The following is a 26,342-nucleotide window of genomic DNA, read 5'->3' as shown; positions in this document are numbered from 1 at the left end:
CCCAACGATTTGGCATAAGGAGACCATTTGTTTAAGGTGAACAACTTAGCTACATTATTGCAAATCTAGCCCATGGTGTTGCAAGGAAGAGGGTGATGGAAAAAATTATTTATATATTTAATGTCATAATATACTCATTATATATATATATATATAACTAAATCTAAATAATATAAGAATAATTATTAAATTAAAATGTATTTTATAATTTCATATAAAGTAAATTAATTTTAAATGCTTGAAGCCATCTCATGATTCCATAGCATAGATGCCATCTCATGATTCCATCTCATGATTCCATCTCATGTTGCCTATAATATTTTGATAAATGATGTATCAAACCACGAGAATTTAATGGGCATGTTATTAGAGGCGACAAACTTCCAATGGAGAAAAAATGGATTCCAATTGAGTGCGGATCTATGGGGGTAGGAAGACTCTAGGAGTGTGTTCTATTCCATGAGATAAAAGAACTATGGATTCAACTCTTGGGGTCAGATGGTGAGAAAGGGGTAAGATTGATTTTGTAACGAGTAAGCACATCGTTTTTTGCAACAGATAAAAATTAAACTCCCTGTGATTTATAGGATGAATCAAAGACAATTTATATTCATAGATCAATTGTAATAGCATTATAAGGTAATCATCGTATTCTTGAATATTAATAATATTATTGTGTAAATGTTCATAAAGTAAAACCTAATACTAAGAATAATATTATATTTATTTGACACATGAAGTTTAATTATAAAATAAGACACTAAAAATTAGAAATCCACTCTAATATAGCACAAAATCCTTGTTTTATTCTAAAAATATCAAGATTTTTGTCACATCTGATAGCTTTTTTGGAAAATCATCATATTGACCATTCATCTCCCTATAAATAGGATCAAATGACAAAACCTTAAAGGAAGATTTAAACTCTTGAGTCTTGTGTGTCTAGTGTTATAAACAAATACTACAACCTTGAAACACCCAATAACTAATCAATTATCAACTTTGAATTTCCAAAAATTTGTAAGAAATGTTTGTCCTTTAACATTAAAAATATAACATTAGCCAAACCCCCATTAATTTAGTCTTTATATTATTCCCTTCACCACATCCCATCCATAGAAATAAAACCTAATAATATGATAATTTAATCACCACTCAATCCCCACAAGTTTCATTCTATGATGCTCCACCAAAGTATCCAATATCATAATGACCAATGATAATTGGGCCTTGAACAATTCTTGGTTTCACTATTTTATTTTTATTATTAAATTCCATATAAAATCCATTAATCTTATTATAAACCACCTCAATTTACATCTTCATATTTTAAAATATGCATAAGTCCTTGTTCTTCCAAATTTCGTAAGAAACTAAAACCAACAATGCTTTATGACTAGGTTGAGAAGATATCCACTTTTAAAGACTATATTAAAAAATGGACCCACTCCAAGAGTTTCAAAAGTTAAATCTTCTAGCTAGGCTTGTCCAAACACCTAATCTAAAGCTACAACTGATAAAAATATGGGAAATAGATTCTTCCCTAGAACTATAGAGAGAACAAATACCTAGAACGAGAAAACCCCTTTTGTTGAGATTATTACAAGTTAAAACTTTATTTTTCAACAATATCCAATAAAATAATTTCATCTTTAAAGGACCATGCATTTTCAAATCCTCTTATGCCCCCATTTTTAATAACAAAGAAAGTTGAGTAAAAAGTGTTAGACACCTAATCCTTAGGACTAAGTTTAGGTTAGTGTGCGTTATGGTGATAAGTGGTTAGAGTCCAAGAAAACCCAGAAACTGAATCAATGATTTTCTTGTTGTATTAATATGTACACTATGTACATCATTCATTGAGATCAATTCTTAATATACAATTGAATTTGGTTTCAAATTTTGTTGTCTTACAGTGGTATTAGAGCAGAAGTTAGTCAAATATGTAAAATAGAATGAGCCACTACTTTTATGGCCATCCATACCATTAGACAGAAGGTGGAACTTACATAGAATTTTTCCAAGGATACACCTATGGTGATTGCACAATCTTCCAAGCAAGCAGAGATGGCAAGTGGGAGCTTAAGGTTATCCATGAATCAGAGATGGGTATGTGTTGAATATTATTGAGCTACAGTGAAAAATTAATCCCTATGTTAAACTATGTTTGAAGGCGTATATGTGATGGAAACATGATTGTGTATGGTTAAATTCTGCCTTGATTTATATCTGACCAAATTTTGAAGAAGATGGTAGCTCGAATTTTGGAAGGTTGTAGTAGTTGATTTAAATTATTGTGTTTGGTTAAATGATGAAAATGTGTGTTGAAAGACCATGCTATATATATGCTATGATGTGACTTCCATTAAAAATATGACATGTCGATTTGATCAAGGAAGATCCCTTTGGGTATAAAATGTTTAAAAAATATTTAAATTGATGATGATAAACCATTAAGGAAGCTTCGAACTCTTGTTGGATTTTATTCCTTCTTCATCCTTCGGCAAGTGAGTAGTTACTTGGCAAGGGAGACACAAATTACAAGAAAAAAATGGTCATCGATGAGTAAGAATACCAATAATGAATTTATACAGTAAGAGTTAAAAAAAAGAGGATTTTCAGGAGTATTAGTCCGAATCCAAGAAAAGGATGTTGTCATGTGATTATCCGATTTCAACATTTTCAAAGAAATGAGAAGTAAACATGCCCTCTCAGGTAGAAGATGATGCCATTCCCAAACAAAGTGATTGAAGTGTTTTTTATGACAGTGTATCTTAATTAAGAAGACGACAATGTTAAAAAGGTTTCAAATTCATCACTCCAGAAGGATGCCATCACCAGTGAAGAAGCTAAAGATATTTCTTCTGTTGAGTGTTGTGTAAGAGCCATTGTTGATGCATTGGAATACACTCGTTGCAGTGACCAACGAGTGTGAAAGACTCAAATCTTTCTCATTACCCAAGTAAGAGCACAACAAAATTGTTTGAAGTTCGTTGTTTGAAGTTGTGCTCAGTTTTGAAGTCATATGAAGACGAGCCCCTTGGAGAGTGAACTAGACATGTTATGGAATACCATGCTCATTGTGAAATATTTGCTATCGATTTGTAACTATGATACAGTTATGAACCTCCGGTGAAACAAAAACGAATTGAGATAATGAGCACATTGAATTTCTATTGGATATTTGTTTTGCTTGTTTCATCATTTTCTTTACATTAAAAGAGCTTCATAAGCTTTGAAATTTAATAAACCAAATTCTTAAAAAGAGACTAGTGACACACCCGATTATTTTATGTTGACTGTGGTGCCCACCCTTCTTCGAAAGAACATGCTGCATTCATTCATGAAATTCAATTGATAACTAAACCATGAGATCAATGCCATTCCTCTAGTTTTTCCAACTTTGGTATGCAATATAGCATTCATTTTGGGTAATTTTATACATTATAAATACGTTGTGAGTATGTTAGTATAAACAAAAAACTTGTTAGCAAGATTCATTTTTCACTGCGTGTTGTATTTTTGGAATAGAATTTGTTTGATATTACAAAATAGCAATGAGAATGGTTGCATAATGATGTTTGTGCATGAACAAGACATTCATATCAAATTGTTAAAGGGCATTACAATGAGCGAGTCCTAGAGCTGAGGACAAGCAACAAAGTGTTGTTAAAGGTGGAGCATATTTAGTTGATGAAACTACCTTGGATTATCCTTGCATGGGAGTTATTTTTATTTTTTTATTAGAGTTTTTCAAATTCTTGTATTAGACAAGGCTTAGCGAAGGATGTGCAAGTGAAATAAACATATTCATAGTCTACCTCGAATGAGTTTCTATAGGTCACTGTAAAGTTCAGACTAAAGATATTGGATAGATTAAAATAAAAGAAGGTGATAGAGCAATGGTATGTTGAAGGTCTACCCTTTGTTATTCATTTCTTACATGTTACTTGTTGAATTACTTTGTAAAATGGGTGCATTTTTTATTGAAGCTGACACTTGAGATTGAGTAAAATGGTTCAAATTAAAAACGTATTACAAATATTAAACAATATCATTAGTTCTACTGTTGATGAAACTCTAAATATCAACAAAGCAAGTCTTGTTGATATTAGAGTCTCTTTACATGATGCATTGTAGAGATTTGAATTTCTCCAAATTGATGCATAAATACAACCAGGTGATCCTCATTCTGAACAACCTTTGAATTGTAATGAAGCCACTTCAGGAGAAAATTTGGATGGAGATAAAAGTCATGTTCATGCAAGGTTATGCAAGAGTTATTTGTGTATTGATGTGAAGTTTGTCGTTCAAAAAACCTTTATAAGACCATGGGAAGAAATTGTAAACAACGAAAGAAAAATTGGTTTGGGATATAACAAGGATGTATTAGATGTATTGTAACACCCTCCTCCCACACTTACCCAAGAGAATTGATCCACTAGGGTAAATATGTGATGAAGAGTTACTATGATGTAATTCAACTCCCTAAGTATAGTTAAAGAAGTGGAATTGACAAACCAAAACCAAACTAACCTTCCATAGGGGCTACAGGACCCCCAAAGGCTAGAAAACCACTTGAGGTGCCCAATCCCTGAGTTAACTTTCTTTTTAACTGAACGAAACACCTAGTCTCTCCAATGAAAATCCATCCAATCACTGAAACCCTCCAATCACTCCTACAACAAGGCCTGCATGTGATTGTAGTCTTTTCTAGCTAGATCTGTGCCAGCCAGCACAGGATTTACAACAATTTTTCAGGGATAGGACCTAGGCCTCTACCTAGAACTTAATGAAACACTTAGAAGTGATAATTAACAAGAATATGAGGCCTCTAATGAAAAACTGAACAAGGGCCAAGCTAGATCAATCTTAACCATGACAAGAACTTTTTTAAACACATCATGAACATGTAATGTACAAGTCATAAATACACATCTGAACATAGGGGCCTCCTACTTATCTAAGATTCATCAAGAAGGTCGTATGCCTTCTAACCATAGGTGCAATATCCTCTATTAGGTCATTCATTCATTAACATTTCGTTTACTAACCGAATCATGATGAGAGACATAACTCAAGCGTGTCATAAAGCCATCCTTATAACCAACATATAACCAAATTAATGACAATGATATAATGACCATTAAATCCACATAATAACAAGTATAAATACTCATCAAATATGAGAAGAAAAGATCTCTTAATAACATATGAAAAATACAACCATGTCAATGACTTCCACGCACAACTCGACCATAGATTGGGCTAAATATTTTTTTTTTCAGCCATTCACCCCTTGCCATATTCCAACCATGAATGTGGGACTCACAATAAAAAAATCAGGGCTTCCTTAGGCTTTACTTTGTATCCCACCATTACTAGTCAAGGGATTCTTAGGCCCGAAACCCTCATCTATACAACGATGATTTACCATTTATCCTGCCATATACTGGTTAAGGGATTCCTAGGCCCAAAAAAAGAACATACAACATAGGATTTACCACAATCCCGCCATATATTGGTCAATGGATCATTAGGCCCTAAAAATGAATGGATTCCTCTAGATATCTCCACCTAAACCATCAGGAATTTTCTAGTCTCCACCCTCAAGCTTTACCGTGTAGCCCGCCGTTACTGGTCAAGGGATTCCTAGGCCTTTGAGAATTTTCCTGAGACCATCCCATTCATTTTTGAAACCATGCGGAAATCCATCTCAACCATATAAAATAACCCATCACATCATGGCTATCCAGAAATGGAAAGGAAAGAATGAAACCACCAAGAGAAGCAAATACACACATGTAATTACCATGCATGTCAAAAATAGAAAGGAAATCATACATGTAGCTCGATACATACATGTAATCTCATTATAACAACTTGATCAATCACTTCCTTACTTGATCTTCACTTCCCTTTTATTTCTTGTTATTCCTTTGTCTTCCTTTCTCCAATACTAGAATGCTCCAAAAATTCTCTCAGTGTGCAAGAGTATGAGGGAATAGAGAGATCTCTAAGCTAAAACCAAAAAAAGGTTGTGAATGATCCTCATAAGTCTGTTTATTAATGATGCCTCTAATTTCTTCAATTTCCATTATTTTTCTTTCATTTTCCTCCTCACCTCAACCTATGACATTTCACCTTCCTTTTCTCATAATTTCCTTTGTTTTCATAAATAAAATGTCAATTAATGCCTCTCTCCTTTTCAAAGCCTTTGCCATTGCCTTTGTAAATTTCCCTTATCCATAATAAACCAAATGAACACCCACTAGGATGTTTTCCCCATATTTTATCTTGGAATATGTGCCCCATGACCTTGCTCTTACTTTGACTTTAATAACTTTTATTACATGAACTTTTAACTCGAGGAAGTCGCAGACCCCCCACACCCAGCCCCCCCCCCCCCCCCCCCCCCCACACACTTAGGAGAACACTGTCCTCGATGTTCTATGACACCTACAACTAGAAAAACCATTGAAAACCAAAAGATACTACTCATGAACTTATATAACTTAGCTCAACGCAGTATTTACAATGATCAACCTGTTGAAAAACAAACCAACATTACAAACATAACGACATGACATCCATATTGCTTATTGTATATATCTGTGTGTGTGTGTCTATATATATATATATATATATATATATATATATATATATATACGCACACCAAAACTGCTTTGCCTCAACTGATAAACAAGGAAGGATACATAGCCCCCATCTGACTAGCCATCTCCCACGTAGCTTCATCAGCCCTAAAGTGCTTCCACTACATTTCAACCTACTCGATTTCTCAGTTCTACATCATGAGCATATTTCTCTACAAAATACATTGAGCTACCGGCTGGAATTCACAATTTGGCTCCACCTGCAATACAGACCAATCAATAACATGATAAACATCCTTTACATATATTTTAAGCAATGAAACATGGAAAACATCATGGAAATTCGATGTCAGAGGCAGTGCAAGTTTGTAGGCCACTGGTCCAATCCTCTCAAGGATCTTCAAAGGCCCACAATACCGAGGTGCCAACTCTGTAGATGACCCAATCCTATTCCATGTGCTACATTTAGATTCTTCTGAATAACATGTACTTCCTATTCCATCTTTCCCAACATCTCTCGTCCAATCAACACCCTATTCAGCATATCACTCCAACTGATGGGACTATCACAACTCTACCCATAGAGTGAGTCAAATAGACTCATCCTCAGTGACTCTTGATACCCATTGTTATAATAAAACTCAACGCTTGGAAGGTACTCTTCCCACTTTCATCGCTAATGCATGACGTACATCCTCAACCTTTCCTCCAAAATCAAATTGGCCCTCTCTATCTATGGAGGATAAGTTGTGGTGAAAGCCAACTTTGTACCCAATCCTAAAAATAAATATTTCTAGAACCTGGAAGGGAAATTGGCATTTCTATCTGATACAATATTCTTCAAAACACCATGCAACCTCACTATCTCCCTGATGAAAACCTATGCTACCTCACTAGATGAATTTGTAGACTTCATTGGAATGAAGTGAGATGCCTTAGTCAACCTATTAACCATAACCATAGTAGAATCATGTTGTCTAGGTGTCCTTGAAAAACCTGTGATGAAATCCATAGAATTCACCTCCCATTTCTACTCTGGAATCAAAATTGATTGTACTAAAGCATTGTGATGCTTACACTATTCTTTTACCTGTTTACAATCCCACCATCTAGCCACAAACTCTACCACTTCCTTCTTCAGATTCAGCTAGTAGTAGAACTTCTTCACCATTATTAGACCGTTCTTATATCTCGGATGACTGAATATGACTTAGCATGAAATTATCTCAAGATAGGATTCTTGAGTTCATTTTTGTCTCGAACATAGATCATGTCCCTAAATTTCACAAAATCATCTATTGTAAGATGATAGTTTACATCATGATCATTTGTACCCTGATATAACATCTTCCTAAGCTCCCTACACCTGTCATCTTGTTGTCCTTCATGTGCGATCTGATCCTGTAAATCCTTCCCATATGAACTCATAGTTGCTATATGATTTACCTCCACTCTTCTGCTAAGAGCATCTACAACCTTGTTCTCCTTTCCTGTAGTGCCCCTAATCTCGAATTCAAACTCACTACTCATGGCCAACCATCTAGTTTGCCTGACATTCAGATTTGGTTGGCTAAATATGTATCTCAATTGGTTGTGGTCACTCATCAATAGAAACCTCCTGCTAAGAAGGTAGTGTCTCCACATCTTCAATGCATGGACGATCACTACCAACTCAAGATCGTGTGTCACATGATTCTTCTTCTTCTCATTTAGTTTCCTTGATTCATAACATACCATCTGTCCCTCTTACATCGAGAATCTACCAAGTGCTCTCTTACAAGAATTCGTACACACCATGAAATCTTTATCTCGATCCCTAATATTTATAACTGGAGCATTAGTCAACAACTATTCCAATTTCTCAAAATGTGTTGCACATTTCGCTGTCCATTCAAATTTCTTTCCTTTCCTTTGTAATTATGTGATAGGATAGGAAATCCATGAGAATTTCCTGATGAACCTCCTATAATAACCTACTAACCCTGTGAATGATCTGACCTCATCCACATTCCTAGGAGTTTCCCATTCCATAATAGGTTTTATCTTTTCTAGATCCATTGTTATGTCTTCTTTGGAAATTACATGTCCCACATAAGGTACCTCTATCTAAAAGAAAATGCATTTGCTAAGCTTGGCATACAACTGATTCTCTCGTAACAATATTAATATTGTTGTTAAGTGTTTGACATCCTCTTCCTCATTCTTAGAATACATCAATATATCATCAATGAATAGAATACAAAACTTGTCCAAATAGGGAACCCACTATTCATCAAGTCCATGAAAGTAGCTAAAGCATTAGTCAAAACAAATGGAACTACAACAAACTCATAATTCCCAAACCTTGTCTCGAAAGTAGTCTTGTAGATTTCCTCTTCTTTAATGTGTACCTGATGATATCCTTATATCAAATCAATCTTCAAGAACATAACTTCTCCCTTCCACTGGTTAAAAATTCATCAATCCTCGACAATGGGTACTTATTCTTGACGATCACGTTGTTCAACTACCTGTAATCAATGCATAACCTAAGTGTACCACCCTTCTTCTTTACAAACAATACTGGTGGACCCCATGATGATACATGTGGCCTAATGTATCCCTTGCCAAACATTTCCATCATCTGCAACCTCAATTATAATGGTTTTGGAGTGCTCATCCTGTAAGGTTCCTTAGACGTTGCTGTTTCCCCTAGTACCAACTCAATTCAAAATTCCACTTCTCTTTTAGGCAGAAATCCCGAAACCTCCATGGGAATACATCCTAAAACTATTGTTAAACCAGGTACCTGTTCAAGACCTCCATATCCTCAACATCCTTACCTTTGTCACTAGAAATATGCATTGGAAATAACACACATCCTTTCGTGTGACTGTGCTTTTCATACATAGATGTAACCATCCTCATTGATGTAGCCTTTTTATTACCTCGCAATATTCTCTGTTCTCCATTGGCATCCAAGCATTCAATAGCCTTCTCATAAAAATCCACCATAGTTCTATGAAGATACAACTAACCCATACCTAAATGCATATTGTGTGATCCCAACAGAATTACATTCAAGTGCGTTGATGTAGACGTACTATTCAATTCAAATGCACAAGCTCTTACCCAATGATGAACTATTTTCTTTGTACCTGTAGCCAATTGCACTAAACAAGATTTTGCATGTACTTCCTTAATCAAACAACACTTATCCACCAGGTCAAGGTTAACATAACTATAATTAGATCCATGGTCAATCAAAATATAAACACCTTAATCACAAATATTAACATCCATCTTGATAATAGATGCATGGTGATCTTCCTGCCTATTATCTAATACAACATAGATATGAGGAATGCTCTGTTCAACATACTCAACTATCTGTGCTTCCTGTGCACTATATATTTTAGGCCTACCATCTTTATACAATGTATAATACTTCTTGAGATTCTTCGTGCCACATATCCAACATTATAACTGTCCTTTACCCTCATCTTTGTTTTTCTACCCTCCATGATGTGACCCATGTCCCTCTCCAACTACATTAAAATTCTTGTAAGGAACCATATTCTCTTTCTCACCTACATCCCGAGTTCATTTTCACTTCGGTGGACACTTTCTGTTAGCTTTGTCTTTCCCTTTCCAACCTTGTTAATACTCTCACTTATGCTTTGATTACACATAATAATGTTTAAACTTCATGATGGCTTTCTCCAATGATCTAGGCTCATCAAAATCGATCTTGTATTTGAATGCTACTGGAAACCCACTGATGAATCTTTGAATCTTCGATTTCTCCTCCTTAAGTTAAGGAACATACCTCAGTAGATCAAAGAATCTTATAGTATATTCCTCATCGCCCATAGATCACATCTTCAATTGATAGAATTTTTTTCCATGTCAGCAGAGTATTTCTCTAATAGATACTTCTTCTTGAAAAGTCTTTCAAACTCCCTCCAAGTCAACTCTTCTTAATGAATTCATCTGACATTATTTAGGTCTTTCGACAAAATTTTTGCTTTACATTTAAGGCTAAACATAGTTATCCTAGCCTTCATGTTCTCTGGGTAATCATGCAAATTGAAGAACTTATTTATCCTGAAAAAGCATGCTTTTGCATCTTGTGACCTCTTCATTTCTCCATAAAATGTAGGTGGCTTGGATTTCTTGAACTCATTCGACAAATATCCCTTGTCACTCCTCCTGTAAGGATGATGGTGATGATGACCATGATACATGTTCTAAGTAGAACTAGAGTAATTCCCATGTCCACAACCTCTCGTATTAGGTGAGTCCAAGAATTTGCCACCCTTGATGGCACCATCCATGTTTGGCTTGTAACCATCATGATATTTGCTACAATAGTCTCCATTAGTCTTGTCCTCTTGTCCATGATTGATTCTAAGTGACCCCTATCACTGCAAGTTTGACAAATTCTAAAGGATAACAGCATTGAGCTTTGCCTATTTCTCTTGTGCCCTAGAAAGTCTCTCTTATGACTAAATGATTTTGTCACTATCTTCTTTGCAACTCCTTATTCCGACCATCAAACTTCTCAAAGTGTCTACTTTGTGAGGGGAGTACTCATCACCATGCTACTCATTTGATCTATAGGGAGAATCTTATGAACTATAATCCACCATTTTTCTAGTCATCTTTCATCTTCTTCTTCCTCCAAGCATATGATGTCAGCTAAACCAAAATATAAACATAACAAACATACCTCAATATAGTCCAGGGGAGGATATCTCATCTGCAAGATCAGTCCAGATTAGCACAATACATGCATAATCATAATCATAAAAATATATTGACATCATACATGACAATACCATCTACATAGCATGACCTCTTGCATGAAAACCATAACCACAAAAACATATAGACATCAGACATACAACAAATGCATATTCAACCGACATGTATTCACGACAAATATATCCCAACAACAACACCTTCAACGTCTACATAACAACACAAATACAACAATAACAATCATCATGGATACACATCAAGCACATATAACGTCTAGACGCATGCATGAAACCACATTCTACCCATCTAGTTGAAGGGGTGAACCATTTTGATACCACTTACCCCCCTCCCACACTTACCCAAGCTAACCATTTCGCTGGCATAAATATGTGATGCAGAAATACTATGATGTGATGCAACTCCCAAAGTACAGTTAAGGAAGTGGAATGAACAAACCAAAACCAAACTAACCTTCCACGGGAGCTATAAGACCCCCAGAGGATAGCTAACCACTCTAGGTTCCCAACCTCTGAGTTAACTTGATTTTTAACATGAAATAAACAGCTATTTGCTCCCATGAGAAGCTCTTAAAAAATGGTGGCATAAGAGGATTTGAAAATGCAAGGTTCCTTTAAATATGAAATGATTTTATTGGACATTTTTGGAAAATAAAGTTTTAACTTTTAATAATCTCAACAGAAGGGGTTTGCTCGGTCCAAGTGTTTGTTCTCTCTGTGGTTCTATGAAAGAATCTATTTCCCATATTTTTATCAGTTGTAGCTTTATATTAGGTATTTGGACAAGCCTAGATAAAAGATTTAAATTTTCCAATTCTGGGAGTAGGACCATTTTTTCAGATAGTCTTTACACGTGGATATCTTCAAAACCTAGTCATAAAGAGTTGTTGGTCTTAGTTTCTTAGGGACTTTGGAAGAACTATAATTTATGCATATTTTAAAATATGAAGATGTCAATTGAGGTGGTTTATAATAAGATTTAGGGATTTTATATGGAATTTAATAATAACGGTAAAATAGTGAAACTGATAATTGTGTCAACGACTATGGTATTTAAGAACTTTCTCAAGGCTAGGACCTAGGAATTTTCCTAGAACTTGATGAAACACTCAAAAGTGATAATTAACAAGAATACAAGGCCTCTAAAGAAAAACATGAATAAGGACCTAGCCATACCCATCCTAACCATGACAATATTTTTTTCAAACACATCATGAACATGTAATGTACAGGTCACAAACACACATCTGAAAATAAGGGCTTCATACTTATTTGAGATTCATCAAGAAGGTATGATTCCTTCTCACTATAACTGAAACATCATCTACTAGGTTATTCATTCATTAACATTTCCTTTACTAACCAAATCATCATGAGAGCCATAAATCTAAGTTTGTCATGAAACCATTCTTATAAGCAACATATAACCAAAACAATCACAATGATAGAAAAACCATTAAAGCCACATAATAACAAGTATAAATACTCATGAAATATGAGAAAAAAGAGCTCTTAATAACATATGAAAAATCTGACCAAGGCAAAGACTTCCATGTACCACCTGACCATATATTGGATTGAACCAAATATTTATTTTAGCTAATCACCCCTGTGTCATATTCCAAACATGAATGTGGGACTCACAACAAAATAACCAAGGATTCCTCAGGTTTTAGTGTGTACCCCACCATTACCAGATAAGGGATTGCTAGGTCTGAAACCCTCATCTATACAACCAATCTTTACCATGTATCCCACCATATAACGGTCAAGGCCCTAAACAAGCATGGATGCCTACATATCTCTCCACCTAGACTATGAGGAATTTTCCTGTATCCACCCTTAGTCTTTACCATGTATCCCACCATTACCGGTCAAGGGATTCTTAGGCCTTTGGGAGTTTTCCTTAGATCACCCTACTCAGTTTCGAAAACATCTGAGAATCCAACTCAACCAAGTAAAAGAACCCATAACACCATGACTATCCAAAAATGGCATGGAAATGATGAAACCATTGTCACACCTAGAAAAACCCATGTCAATCATAGCAAGAGAACCAAATACTCACATGCATGTGCCATGTGTGCCAACACTAGCAAGGAAATCATGCATGTAACTCGATACCTATAAATAATCACATTGTAGCAGCTTGATCTAACTTTTCCTTTCTTGATTTTTGCTTTCATTTTCTTTCTTGTCATTCATTTTTCATCATTTCCCTAATGCTAGAATTCTACAATAATTCTATAAGTGTGTAAGTGTATGAGAGAATAGATAAAATAGAGAGAGCTGCAAGCTAAAATAGAGAAAAGGTTGTGAAATGATCCTCATAAGTCTTTTTATTAGTGAGGAGTTTAAATTATTTAAATTTCCATTATTTTTCCTTCATTTTCCTCCTCACATGCAATCTCTGACCTTTCACCTTCCTTTTCTCCTAATTTCCTTTATTTTCATAAATAAATCGTCAATTAATGCCTCTTGCCTTTTCAAATCCTTTGCCATTTCCTTTTTCAATTTCCCTTAGTGATACTAAACCAAATCAACACCCACTAGGATGTTTTTCCCAACATTCAACTTGGAATACATGTCCCATCCATGGTCTTATTTTTCCTTTATTAAATTTTATTACATAAACTTTTTACATGGGGTTGTTACATGTATCTCTTCATATTCCTGATTTTTAAACCTATACAATTTCATAGTTTTAGATTTCTAGATGGTATTGTTCCAGAACAAATTAATGAATGCCAACATTGTGATAGAGTTGGACATGTGAAATATAATTGTTTTGATCTTCAGCCATGAGAACATTATGGAAATTGAAATCACCATTCAAATATATGTTCTAGAAAGAAGACTATTGCAAGAGAGAAACTAAAATTATGACATATTTCTTCTTGGGATTGGTCCAAAACAAACAAGAATTTTTATAGGCCATACCATAAGATATGCTCGAGATTATTGACCATCCTTGAAGTGATAAAAAGTAATTCATCTTCTCACCCTGTATCATACAAGGAGGGAATTGCTGGAATTTAGTTGGTGTGCTACAGGTTCGAAGATTTGTCAAGCAAGCCATGAGTTTTATGGTTTGCTACAAGTTTGAAGATTTTTCAAGTGAGACTAAGACAAAGATCAAAATTATTCTTCTATAGTCTAGAGTATGACTTTAGATTTAGAGTTATAGACAGAGTTGTTGATGAGATTTGTGAACGGGAACTTCCACTAGCAAAAGACTTCAACTTCTAGCTAGATTTAGAATTGTTCAAGGAACTACATTGATGGTTCCAGAGTTGACATTTTTTATTAACCCGAGAACTGATATGAAGGTTGAAGGAATGGGTATCTTTGTGGTTTTACCCTAAAAACCACCATCCTTGGTCTGTGGTCATCCTTGAAAACCATTTCTAAGAGACATTCAACTCTTGGCTTAGGTAAATTTTCGAACTTTTAGCTCTTGTTCTTGCACTTTGATACATCACTTCAGATTGGGGGGAATGTTAGACACATAATCTTTGAGATTAAGATTAGGTTAGTTTGTGTTATGATGATTAGTTGTTAGAGTCCAAGAAAACCTAGAAACTGAATCAACAATTTTCTTGTTGTATTAATATGTACACTATGTAAATCATTCATTCATTGAGATCAATTCTTAATATCCATTTGGATTTAGTTGCCAATTTTTGTCTTACAATTTTTTTTTCATATGCATATTTTACCTCAAAAACTCCTTCCTCGGTATTCACACTCCACCTCAATCTATCCTCCCCATTTGTGACTTTGAATCTTGAATTACATAAACTCTAAACATATCTTTTCCATTATGCAGCTTCTCTCCATCTAATCCTAAATCATTCACTGATAACCAATATGAAATACTAAGCATGTATTATATCAATAAATATGCGTTTGATATGGGGTTCATAAATATTTTTAATTGTTGGATGTTGGCATGACTATCTAATAATTTTGACATAAAAAATTCCATGTTAATGTATGTAGGTAGAGAGTTGTTGGAAATAATACTGAGGGGGGGGGTGAATCAGTATTATCATATCAATAAAACATTTTCAATTTCATACTCAGATTCATATACGCGACTTCAGTTCAGTATATCGGCGTATATACACGACTGTGTTAATTGCAACTAGCGTATATTCAGTAATCTTATGATTCAGTTGGTTTATCCTCAGTGAATGCATCAGAACATTATTAACCATATTAACAGTAAACATGAGCAGTATAACAGAATAGATCATCACACATAAGCCACACACATGAACACCATGATATAAGGTGGAAACCCAATGTGGGTGAAAACCACCTGCTGCAATTTGTTTCTATCTTCCTTTAATAAGAAACTTCTTTCACAATGTACTGGTGCAGTCCTTTAGCAGCACGCAGGCTGCAACCTGCAGAGGGCTACAACCCTCTTAGCTTTTGTACTAGCCGATCCATTTACTAGTACGTAGGCACCAGCCTACAGAAGGCTCCAACCTTCACTCGTTTTCCAGCTGCTCCTGGAGGGGAGCAACAACCCCCTGGCTCTTGTACTGGCTGATATGTTTACCAGTATGTAGGCGCCAACCTACTGAACTCTACGATCTTCCCGGGACCACGTTTCATACATTTTCATACTGGATCCATAAAACAATCATCATTGCAATACAACCTGAATCATCAATTTCTGAATCACCCAATACTGAATCACTAAAACCCTGTCATCAAAACACAGAACACAAACCAGAGCCCAGAACCCTGCAACAACCACTAGATCCAACTCCAAATTCAAATATCATACTTCATACTGTATACGCTACTCTGATGAACCCAAACTACGTGTATACGCGCTTTTACCAAATACAACCCACGTACAGATCTGTAAATTCTAACTTATAACTTTGCAGCTATTTTAGACATCAAAGTATACCCAGAACGTAACATTCATAAATATGCGTCAATAGATCTAGTCTATCCATACACAAACCATATAATCATTCCAAGCCTTGAGATCCCGTTCCATCGTTCATCATCCTCCATATGAGTGCAACCTTGGTTCAGATCAAGCAAGGCATCACCAACCCATAATAAGCATTTGGATCTCACCCTTCATCAGATATTCATTACTTCCACACTTTCTTGGCCTAATGATCTTCTCCTTATATAGGTTAGACTTCTTTCAATACCACGGTCCAAAACCATAATAAATCAATACCAAGAGCCTAATACTTGGGTTCAACACACTTGTCGAGATACAATGGTCCAAACCATAGGTTCAAATATCGAGGACTAACTACCATGGACCAAGTCATAAGTTTTCCCACCTGTACGCGCTTTTCCTTGCGTGAAAGTGTGTGTATACGCATACACGACTTCGGCATGTCCTACCCGCGTGTATACGCTGATTTGTCACAATGAACCTGTGTATATCTTTTTCTTGACCTGATGTACTAAGATCTGTCCTCTGATTAAGTTGCCATCACCTGTATCAACCTCTGAGTGAGTTACCATCAAGGACAACACCTGTATCATAATGCCAACAATCTCCCCCTTTGGACTTGATGGCAACCACCACACCAAGTCACTCTCCCCCTTTGACATCAAGGGCAAAGGGCGGACCAAGATATTCTCTTCTTGATCTCCATCTGCTGTCCATACTCCCCCTGAGTACCTGCTAGAATCTCTGATTGAGCTCCCCCTTTGTACATGCCAAGATGTACCAATCCGTCCATGCTCCCCCTGAGCACATGCAAGGTCTGCAAAAACATAACATGACTCTATACATACATCAATCTCCCAATCAAGTGGGAATACACCATTTTTGACTCATCCACCCAACAAAGTGGGGATATACCAAATGTTTATACATGACTCATTACATCATCCATCCAAGCAAGATATGTCAATAAGCATTATTACCAAGGACTTCTAACTATAATGCCAACAATGCATTACTTGAAGTATATGCTCCCCCTGAACCTGTGCCATGCCATCATCAAATAGTGACTGAACCATATCAGACTTCTGTACTGCTGCTTTTCTTCAGAACATCATATACGCGACTGTGCAGCATATAACTCGCGTATATACGTGACTTGTCTTCATGAAACCTGCGTATGAGATTTGGAACACTGATGTTCCATACTTCCAGCTTCCTCTGAATCGGTCATGTCTGTATACTCTGCTATGCCACATCTTTCTGGTTGTACTTCCTTTTTCTTCCATATTTTCAACTGTGATGATGTTTTCTTCTTTTGGTTTGGTGTCCACAATCTTCTCCTGCATTCTTTCGCTATGTGTCCCAGCTTGTTGCATACATAACATCTTACATGTTTTATATTCCTTCTGTAGCAATCAGCAGCTTTGTGACCAAACATATTGCAAGCAAAACAATATCCCTTAAAGTACCTTGAATGTGATGATCTTTCTACATGATGGTCTTGAACCCTTCTTCTTCCACATCTAGCTGCAACATGTCCAAGATTATGACATACATAACATTCAACATTATTCATAGGAGGAGTAAAAGATTTTCTTTGAGGAGTCTCTTTCTTTGATCGTTGATGGGGTTGACCTTTCATCTCCTTGTTGATCATTTTAGATTTCTCTTTAGAGTTCCTTGCCTCACCTTGTGCACTAGATTCACCTTCAAAGGATTCATGAAAACCAAGACCAGTCTTGATAGCAGGAGATCGTTGACTACTAAGAATATCATCCAAAATCTTAGTACTATCTTGAAATCGCAATAGTTTATCCTTTTCTTCTAATTTACCTTTCAAGATATTTACCTCAACTTGATGTTGTTCTTCCTTTTCCAGACATTGCTTTGTCAAAGTCTCTTCAGACTTTCTTCCTTCTTTCACTTGTTGCCTTAGTTTGAGAATCTCATTTTCTTGCTCTTCATTCAGCACCTGCAGCATTTGTCGTATTCTGGAGGCATATTCCAACTGAGCCTTTAAGCTGATAATTTCTTCTTTGAGGGCACTCTCTCATTTGCTAGGTAGATCTTGTTGATCTATGATTTTATCTGATGCTTCATTTGCTTGTCCATCTTCAATCTGAGGTGATTCAGAATCTAAATGCTTGCTTCCACTCAATAGCAGGTTGTCATTGTTCCTTTGAGTTGTCTTCTTCTTTTGACGCGCTTTCTTTCCCATTGTTCTATGGATCTCCTTCAAGCGATCAAGCTTCTACCGAAGGACCTGCTCTGATACCAATTGTTGGAAATAATACTGAGAGGGGGGGGGGGTGAATCAGTATTATCATATCAATAAAACTTTTTCAATTTCATACTCAGATTCATATACGCGACTTCAGTTCAGTATATCAGCGTATATACGCGACTGTGTTAATTGCAACTAGCGTATATTCAGTAATCTTATGATTCAGTTGGTTTATCCTCAGTGAATGCATCAGAACATTATTAACCATATTAACAGTAAACATGTGCAGTATAACAGAATAGATCATCACACATGAACACCATGATATAAGGTGGAAACCCAATGTTGGTGAAAACCACCTGCTGCAATTTGTTTCTATCTTCCTTTAATAAGAAACTTCTTTTACAATGTACTGGTGCAGTCCTTTACCAGCACGCAGGCTGCAACTTGCAGAGGGCTACAACCCTCTTAGCTTTTGTACTAGCTGATCCATTTACTAGTACGTAGGCGCCAGCCTACACAAGGCTCCAAGCTTCACTCGTTTTCCAGCTGCTCCTGGAGGGGAGCTACAACCCCCTGGCTCTTGTACTCGCTGATATGTTTACCAGTACGTAGGCACCGACCTACTGAACTCTACGATCTTCCCGGGACCACGTTTCATACATTTTCATACTGGATCCATAAAACAATCATCATTGCAATACAACCTGAATCATCAATTTCTGAATCACCCAATACGGAATCACTGAAACCCGGTCATTAAAACACAGAACACAAACCAGAGCCCAGTACTCTGCAACAACCACTAGATCCAACTCCACATTCAAATATCATACTTCATACTGTATACGCTACTCTGATGAACCCAACCTGCGTGTATACGCGCTTTTACAAAATACAACCCGCGTACAGATCTGTAAATTCTAACTTATAGTTTTGCAGCTATTTTAGACATCAAAGCATACCCGGAACATAACATTCATAAACATGCGTCAATAGATCTAGTCTATCCATACACAAACCATATAATCATTCCAGGCCTTGAGATCCCGTTCCATCGTTCATCATCCTCCATATGAGTGCAACCTTGGTTCAGATCAATCAAGGCATCACCAACCCATAATAAGCATCTGGATCTCACCCTTCATCAGATATTCAATACTTCCACACTTTCTTGGCCTAATGATCTTCTCCTTATATAGGTTAGACTTCTTTCAATACCACGGTCCAAAACCATAATAAATCAATACCAAGAGCTTAATACTTGGGTTCAACATACTTGTCGAGATACCATGGTCCAAACCATAGGTTCAAATACCGAGGACTAACTACCACGGACCAAGTCATAAGTTTTCCCACCTGTATGAGCTTTTCCTTGCGTGAAAGTGCGTGTATACGCATACGCGACTTCGGCATGTCCTACCCACGTGTATACGCTGATTTGTCACAATGAACCTGCGTATATCTCTTTCTTGACCTGCTGTACTAAGATCTGTCCTCTGATTAAGTTGCCATTACCTATATCAACGTCTGAGTGAGTTGCCATCAAGGACAACACCTGTATCATAATGCCAACAAGAGTGCCATTGCTATATAGTTAGTTATTTTTAGAAATCATCTCTTTAACAATTTTAACAATTTACAAATATCATTGAAGAAAATGTTAAGTTAGAGTATATTTACAGGGATGATTAAAATGTGAATTAGCTGGATAAGGAATTTATCCCTAACATAATTATTAGTTGAACTTGAGACAATAAGTTTTCTTAATAGTCTTGAACTTTATTGAGCCCATGCCCCTAATGAAAGGGAGTTTAATATAAGAATTTATATAGCACTTGAAAACTTTAAAATAGCAAAGTCATATTGTGATTACTCTCCACTCTAAGGTCTTCTTCTAGAATATTGAGGAAGAATTAAAAGGTCCATCCAATTAAGCTATAAGGTTTCGACCCTCATGTTTCACTCTACCAAAGATATTGTTAATAGATGTTGTCACTCTACCTAAAATGTTATTAATAGATGTATTAAAATTTAATTCCATTTTTCTAATTATGAACTTTACCTTCAATATCATTTCATGTTGAGTTTTTGCTTATTATATCATTTTCATTAATTTTAGTTATATCGGAATTTTATTAACTTTATTTTAAAATTTAAATTAATTTTAAAAATCCTTTCGTATATGGAAGATCTTAAGATTCATGTTTGGGTCTATATTGTTGCATTGCAACCGTCAACTTTGGTAGCTATTTGTGAAGTATATGCTTAGTAACTCTCTACAATTAAATGTGTTCTGAGTTTATATCTTTATATTGAGATGTTAATCTAGTAAAATTTTCCCATAATTATGTATTTTATATTTAAAAACAAATAAATATATATATAATTTAATTTTTGATAAATTAATTTAATAATAACTTAATTATTAATTTAATAATAACTTAATTACATGGAATGAGTTTGAATAATATTTTGGAAAAAGGAAAAGTATATTTTAAATATTTTTAAATAAAATTAGAATTTTAATTATAAAAATAATAAATTTTAAATAAGTGATATTTTATAATTTCGTCAATAATATTATTTAAAAGAAATTATAATTTCTTAAAAGAAATTATAATTTCTTATAAATTATAGGTAGATAAATAGGTGCATAATATATGAGATGTAAAATAATATATATATTTTAAAAGAAATTACATTTTTTTATAAATTATAAGTAAACATATATATAATGTATGACATGTGAAACAATATAGATGTTTTGTTAAGAGACCTTTTGTATGAAGGTTACTAATTTAAAATTTAATTAATTATACTAATTGTTGGTATCGTTTTGAAAATGTGTGATCATTTAATAATTTTGAAGTCAAAAATAACTTTAGATTATATTGTATTAACTAAAAGATAATCTAACAATTCTTCACAATCCTAAAAATTAAATATTGAAATTAAAGGAATTATATATTTTTATGTACATTGTTTGAAAACTATGTTATTTAATTTTCTTTTGTGTGAAGGTGGGAACTGTGTATTATTTCAAAAAGAGTTACAGAAAAACTAATCTTTTCTGGTTTGGTCAAAGGTAAATCAAACTAGAAGCATAGGTTCAAATTTTTCATATTTTTGGGTCTTCGTCTAACTAGAATATCAGATAGAAATACATGTAAATAGGTTGAATGTCCTAGGATGTGGCATACATTGGAAAAAATAAACATAAGATGTTGTTGAACTAAAATAAAAGAAAATGATAAAGCATAATAGTTATTAGACTGAGTCTCTATGAAATTGCATCAATTAGACATCCTTCTCATCCAAGGAGGAGTGGATAATTGTACTCACAATCAGAGTAGTGACCTTATGATATATACCATTAATTTTCTCCTCCAGTTTTGTTATCGTGATGGAGTTGTCCTAATGATTTTTAGCGCTATCTAAGACAACATGACCCATAATGACCTTGGTATGCTAATAAAATATAACAACTTACATGTACCTAAAGAAACACAATCTAGTTGAGGTTATAGTATTAGGTGTTCAATCCTAAGTGGATGGATCAACATGATAACCAGGGGGCATCTTGGATACTAAAACCTTTAACATGGATTTTATTATAATGAGTCTGTGGAGAGGGATATCTGGTAATAACATATGGTCACAAATCATCAGAGGGAAATACTTGAATTCCCATGATTATGAAGTATAGCTTAGGGAAGAAGCAGTAAGAGTAGTTCTTCTTTCATATGGCACAATATGCTGAAAAGCAATCATTGACTTTTTGGGGGCCTACGCTGGGATATTGGGTCTGGGTCACGAATTCAAGTGGACCTTGACACCATCAAAGGATTTGAGGCAAACTGCTCATTATCTGTTCCTCTTCTTCATCATCTACATGAAAGAGGTATTTTCTTTCTTAACCATATTTTCACTATTTGGCATTATTTTACTATTTTTCATTCTTCGCTAAGGGTCAATGAGATAGGTTTAATAGGATATTTAGCAATGGAATGGAAAAATTACATCCCTCAGTTATGTACCGTGGGTATCACAATTTCTGAGTAGGTGGATATGTTGATATGAGATGGTCAGATTGTGGGTAAGGAGATTTATTATACATGGTCTTTGACAATGGATTCACCAGTTTATAAGTTATGGTTCAAAAAATCCTAGACTAGGGAGATCCCACATAGATTAAATTGTTTTTGTTAGTTATCCCTCACAACCAAATTTTTATTTGGGATAATCTTTTTCATAGGGGATTTATTAGCCTTTGCTTATTCTCTTTGTGTATGAATGATACAAAGGAAGTGAGACATTTATTCCTGGATTGTCCCTTTGCTACAACTGTATGGAATGGAGTTATACATTGTCTTTGCATAGCATCACTTTGGGTAAAAAGTTCATTGGAGGATTGTCTTAAACATTGGTTTGGAACACATAATGAACATTGTTATTTGCCCTTTTACATTATATGGTGCATATGGAGCTGCAGAAACTATAAGATTTTTTTGTGTAGAAAGAGATTGGTGTTAGAAGCTTCATGATCAAGATTGTGGTATATTATTTAGATATTAGACCTTAGACATGATCAAGATTGTGGTATATTCTTTAGATGTTAGACCTTAGACGAAGATATAGACTCAAAAGAAGCATCAACAAAAGGTATATATGGAAGAATTTCCGGGTCAGTGTCTTTGATGGTGCATGTTCACAAAGGTTATGTAGTTGTGGTGCATCCATTGTTATAGTACTGTGTAGATACTATCATTTCTGCTGGGAAGGAGGAATAGGTTCAAATGGATGAGCAAAAATTATTGCACTTTGGGGCATTCTCAACTACACCAAATGGTTGGGTATTGCACTTTGGGGCATTCTCATCTACCCCAAATGGTTGGGTATTGAACATTTATAGGTATATGGGGATTCAAAAAGAATCATTGATTGGGTCAATGGTCATTCACATTTAAAGCCACCTCTGTTACCAAATAGGATATGTCACATTAGTTCTCTATAGAAAGTTTTCCAACATATATCTTTCAGACACATCTACAAGGAGTGTCTACAAGGAGTAAAATTAGATAGCAGACATTTTGTCTAAGAGAGGAATAACAAACTAACCAGGTGTGATCTATTTTGCTTCTTTTGTTCAAGGTTCTTTGTTCAATGCAGGGAGCATTAACATCCTGTATGAGCTCTTGGTGGTCTCTTTTTGTTTTTTTTGGTGGATATTGATCGTTTTTTGAATCTGCTATTTGTGACTTAGATTCTGAACAGTTTCCTAGTGATCTATAAGAGGACGGTAAAAAGGAAACAAAATATGAACTAGTCTTTTATCTGTCATCCTCAATTTCTTATTGGGCCGTGACGCTCATCAGTCTCTCTCTATATATAAAATCCGTCCGAAACTCTAAATTGGGAGCAAACAATATGTGATCAACCCGATACATGATGATAAAAATGTCTGTTTTTCGAACTGCGATGCAATATAATCGAATATAACTGTGATTAAAGCCAACTGAATTACGTCTTAGAACTTAGAAGAAGCAACAAGTACATGGAGAGATGGTAGATTGCAAAGTTTTAGACTAGGGAAGGAAAGTTGACTTATTGGAAGTCAAGATTACTTAACAATAGTTGACCTGAAGATGGCTAAAATAGAAAAAGTCAATTTTCCTGGTTGAAAGTCAGTCGTTTTTTTAGGAGTGACCAAAAATAAGGAGGGTGATAAAGGCACATTTTATATAACTAATTCGAAAATAAATATTGATTAAAATTTCTATCATAGGAAACAACGTGTTTATATGTCAACTTTCTTTTCAATCATTAGCGCTTTGTAGACAATACGATAATACTATTTGCTTAACAGAAAAGGCAACAGAAAAAATTACCTATGATACACTACTTAGCTTCTGCCCTATTACATATGAAAACACCAAATATTTAAGGCGAGTTTTGCCACCCACTTTTTTCTTTCTGTTTGATTTTTATTTTTAATTTTACTGTGATTTAAAATATTTCGGAATAGGATAAAATATTTATTTACCATTTAGATTTGTAAAATAATTTCTTCATTTTGATGTAATATATTTATCAATTTTACAAGCAATAAAAAAACCATTTCAAAGATTAAATCTCATATTACTTGTTATTCAAATAAAATCCAAAAGAGTTTATATTTTTTTTAGTTTTTTATTATATGGAATGGATTTTAAACAATAAAATTTATATAGATATACGTGTGAAAAAAATATCTCATTTAATTTTTTAAGTCTATTTATTCAAATATGAGGTCATATATGTTATGTGGTTTTATATTTTGTAACTAAGTAGAAAATGCAATTATACAATGGTAATAAATTTTTTCACTAAAAACATTAGCATTAACTTAAACCATAAACACGTATTTTCTTTGATTAAGCCATCCTCTAGACAAGAACAACTCATCATATGATATTGTAAAGCATAACAATTACCATAAACTAAAGACTACAATAAAAAAATAACATCTCTCTTCATAAGAATTTCTTACTAGAATGAAAGAAGTAGCAAGGTTCCAATAAGATATACAAAAATGTTAAAGGACTTAACCGTTTACAACCTTATCCATATCCATTTTTAGTAGAAACTCTCCTTTTTTTTCACAGAGCTGAGTCAATCTCCTAAAAAACAAACCTGAGTTATCCCTAAGCCAGAATTCAACCAAAATATTACAAAATATTATAATACAACTAAAATTCATATAGATGCACCACTAAATCCACATATGTTGGATCTTAAAAGACATGGTTTACGCTTAGAATTAACAACAACATGCATTAATAAATATGTCTTATCGAGAGGCTTTAAAAGAGACAAACCCTAAAATATAATTAGTATTTGGAACTCGCCATTGTAATGGGCCTAAACAATCCATGGCAAGATACAAAATAGCACCAATAGATGAGGAATTTCCAATAAAGTCATTAGCGACTCCAAAAACATGGGGCCAACCAAAATTTCCAAGTGGATTAGTGGTAGAGTTATTCATTCTATAAAGACAAATGATTACATAAAAATAAGATGGATTGTTTTATCTCTAATGTCGCACACCATTAGAAGTAATGTCTTAAAGTATACAAATGATAAAAAAAATTATGCGTAGGTCCTAATAAAAGTTTATGCAGAGATCAAAACTTTCTGTATGATTGAGGAAATGGAAGAAGTGAAGATAAGTTGTGGTGGGTTTAAAGCTCCATTATTATTGTCATATGTGGTTTTATCTACCTATATTGCATGTGTTTTAAAGAGGTGAGGATGAGAAAATTGAACTCTAAGACATGAGGGAAAAAACTTAAAAGCTATGGTGGTTGTAGGATAGAAATAAATATTGAAAAGTATCAAAATTATTGAAGACAAAATAGATAAAAGCAAAAGATGCAGAGGGCATGTGTGGGATGATGAGAGGCTCTCATTTATCCTAACCATGGGTTTGAAATAAGAGGCTCTAGCTTCCTTTTTTGGCACCATGACATGGATAAGGCCATTGACATCTAGAATTAACATTTTCCAACTAGAATAAACCTTTGCATTAATGACAATTTTCTTCATAGAAATCATCAAAGTTGTGTAGTAGGTTGGTTAGGGGATCAAAATATTGATAAGTAAAGGCAAAGGTGGAAAGATAGATATGTGATAGTTAGAATAGATTTGTCAAAATATCTAAGGTTTTCCAATTGTAATTTACATGTGTTTTTGCTTGTGTTGGCATGAAGACTTATCATTAGAGACTAGGTATATGTTGTAGATAAATTGTGTCCCTGTGC

Source organism: Pinus tabuliformis, chromosome 3_1 (assembly GCF_031772625.1).
Source record: "Pinus tabuliformis cultivar Carrire ecotype Pingquan chromosome 3_1, CPIR1, whole genome shotgun sequence".
Lineage (NCBI taxonomy): Eukaryota > Viridiplantae > Streptophyta > Pinopsida > Pinales > Pinaceae > Pinus > Pinus tabuliformis.
The sequence above is the reverse complement of the archived record's forward strand: the minus strand, read 5'-3'. Positions refer to the sequence as shown.